The 3077-nt window shown below is 39.6% G+C and overlaps 1 protein-coding gene across 1 annotated transcript in view; it reads left to right on the forward strand.

Moving 5' to 3' along the window:
• The first annotated feature begins 858 nt into the window (after nucleotides 1–858).
• Nucleotides 859–3077, forward strand: part of LOC109507460 (ephrin type-A receptor 4-A-like) — a 34855-nt gene continuing 32636 nt past the window's right edge. Inside the window, exons 1-2 of the mRNA XM_019856898.1 lie at nucleotides 859–937; nucleotides 2037–2198. The gene's annotated coding sequence lies outside the window, so the exon portion shown is untranslated. The remainder of the gene's footprint in view (nucleotides 938–2036; nucleotides 2199–3077) is intronic.

The raw sequence follows: 3077 nt of genomic DNA on the forward strand, positions 1-3077 counted from the left end.
ATACTGCAGCCGGGTGCCACTTTGCGCAGTCCCACACACTTTATAGACTTGACTGAAAAGCACAAAGGTTCACCGTGTTAAAAAAAATAAATAAATGTACTCCACATTCATCGCAAAGATGCTCCGCTTTAAAGTCATAATTATTCCGCATTAAGGCTGACAGATTGACCACAGAAGTGACGATTAGCATGATTGCATTTCACCATATTCATGACCTCCAACTGGCAATTTCTTTAACTGCGCCGCAAATGTTGCTTAATAGCAATTTGGAGTGTTGATTTGAAAGGTTTATGTGGTATTCAGGAGAGTGCTCTTTTTTTGGTTTTCCTCAGTATTTTTTTTTCTTCTAGGTTTAAATTATTCAATTGGACACCAACCAACCCATTATTTATTTGGATGCTAAAAAGATGAAGCAGGTTTAAGCAGAAGCACAATACAATACTATATCGATACCTTGAGTTCTGTGTACTCTAGTTTACAAGGTTTGTTTTTTTTCAAGTGACAAGCCATCGGTGGATGGATTTTAGCAACATGGATATGTTCGGATATGCTAGCGTTACTTGGGGTATAAACGTATTCCACTAGCATTCAAACAGCCTGTCAAAAAAAAAAAAAAAAACTGCCATTGGTGTTTTTATGGCAGAATATTTGAGAACCAATGCTCCAAATAACCTATACAGTACAGACAAGAACTAGTTTTAGATCTTTTTTTTTTTTTTTTAAACACTTAACTCCCATACAGAGAGCAGGAAGTGTAATTATCACACGATGACAGCCAAAGCTTCACAGTTTACACATTTATCCTCTACCGGGACATTATGCAACTGTGAGGTGTGTTGATGTGAGCCGTTCAAAGTATCGCCGCACTCGTCGGCGCTGATGAATTGCTGTCGCTCATTTCGTTTTCCAGTGCTCTCATCTGTAACATATTCACGGCGTGATGATGAAGCAAGCGTGCAGGTTCATCATCACACCGTGAGTATTTTCACGCGCGCTACATCACATCACTTCCTCCTCGCGTCATGAAGATAAACCCTCACCTCCCCATACTCTACTGTCATTTATAGAATATTTAGATCACATGCATGCATAATGGCGCCACTGTAATCCGTTTCGCATAATATTGCCTTTGTCTTGCCTTACTTTTCCCCAGGGGAGACAAGACTAATATCCTCTGTCATCATTTCATGCTGTGTCTTGAAGTGCAGATATGGGTGCTTCATCACATCAGCAATCTTGTTTTTTTTAAATTATTATTATTGATTAATTTTTATCCAAATCTCCTCACAGCCACCACACTCACTCCTCGTCAACATGCCCTGTTTCATCTGCTATAACGTGACAACTCCAAATGTAGAACATGCACAGCTTCTTTTACGGCAGGGTTGTGTGCGCATCCACAACATACTGTAAATGTCCTTTCAATGCAGTCAAAGCAACATGAAATAATGAGTACCATGAGTGCTAGGTCTCCTTTCTTGTCATTTGCAATATTGTACTGAAAAGACAGGACAGAGAGTGTTGTGCATCAATTTCCACCTCTATTGTCTTCATCATACGTGAACCGCTTTATCGGTGAGGGTATTACAATATGTTCTAATTGGCAGCGGTAGGCTAAATTATATTAGCTAACATACTGGGTTGACGATCGTAGGCATGCCGTTGTGGTATGTTAGTTTTAGTTCAAAGTAGACGTATTTATTCATTCGCCCGTGTATAAAAATAAGCTTTGAGGCAAATATTTTTTTGGACATTTTTTTGTAATTGATTTGTCCTGTTGATCATTTCAGCCTTACTCATCAAACTTTTTAATCACTTTAGAATTGTATTTTTTTTTTTTTTGATTCTCAAACATCAAAAAGCTGCGGGTTTTTTTTTTTCAAATCAGTTTTCAAAGTTATTCCTCTGTGATTGCCATTAGTACTCAGCTGTTCACAAACAAATGTAGTTAACTTTTGCGGACGAGATGACTGGACGAGAGATGGTGACTCATGTTGTTCTCCTCAGACTTACTGCCCTCCTCTGCCCTTCCGCAGTCCCACACGGCGACATGTCGCACCTTCCTCCATCTCCTGCCACAATGGGGATGACGTCAATCATGCAGCCTCTGGCCACCGGGAGGCGCTGTTTGTTTTGAGGCGGGGGGCCTCTCCACTCCGCGGAGGTTGGAAATGGCAAACGTTTGTCACATGACTGAGGTAGGTTCATGAGATAAAATGACACGCACGTGTAATTGTGTGCAGGGCATCTTGGGATTTCAGTTTCACCCGTTTTATTGTGTCTGCATACGTGTGTATGTGTGAGCTATTGTGTTTACTGATAAAAGAAAAGGTAACTTGATAAACTGGACAATCATATGGTTTGACAGCCTAATCCTCCCTAAGCCTCCGAAACACAAACTCTTATCACCAGCAGAAAAAAAAAAAAAAAACACCTTCATGTGATCTTCCTGCCAGCTGTTCAATTTAAGGCGGCTTTTGTCATCTGGACTCGTTAGTAGTGACAAAATAATGATTCATTTTTTAAGTGGAGTGGATGAAGAGCAATAAGGAGTTCATTTGAAACCCCCTTTTACAAAATTGGGGTTGGGACACGGAACAGTTTATTGATCATTAAGCAGGCACACTTTTGTTGCACTAAATGCTGTGTTTTGTATTTACGGTGCGCATGTGTTCTTAGTTTTTCAATATGCGCAGGACATAACCTACTTTAAGTTAAAGTGATTTTTGTTGGCTGAAGGGTTATCAACTGGCTAAAATTACATAAGAGCATAGTGTGTTTATGTATGCGGTATTTTCAGAAACAAATATAATCTTTTTAAATTACAGAACGTGGACATCAAGTCGTTGACCACTTTTTCGTGTCATTTCCAGCTCGTTATTCACCAAATAAAAATGAACTCAACATTTGGGCACAGTTTGAATAATTTATGTTTTGGAAGTTTGAATAGCAGGGAGAAAATTAACCTAATTTGGCACTGCAGCTGAATATTTTCGAGAAAGCTTATCTCAGACTCTTTTTCTTTTTCGCCATTGGTGAGAAAAGATGGGTGGGGGTTGTTGGGGTTTTTTTGGGGG

The sequence above is a fragment of the Hippocampus comes genome, unplaced genomic scaffold (genome assembly GCF_001891065.2).
Source record: "Hippocampus comes isolate QL1 unplaced genomic scaffold, H_comes_QL1_v1.1 scaffold105, whole genome shotgun sequence".
NCBI lineage: Eukaryota > Metazoa > Chordata > Actinopteri > Syngnathiformes > Syngnathidae > Hippocampus > Hippocampus comes.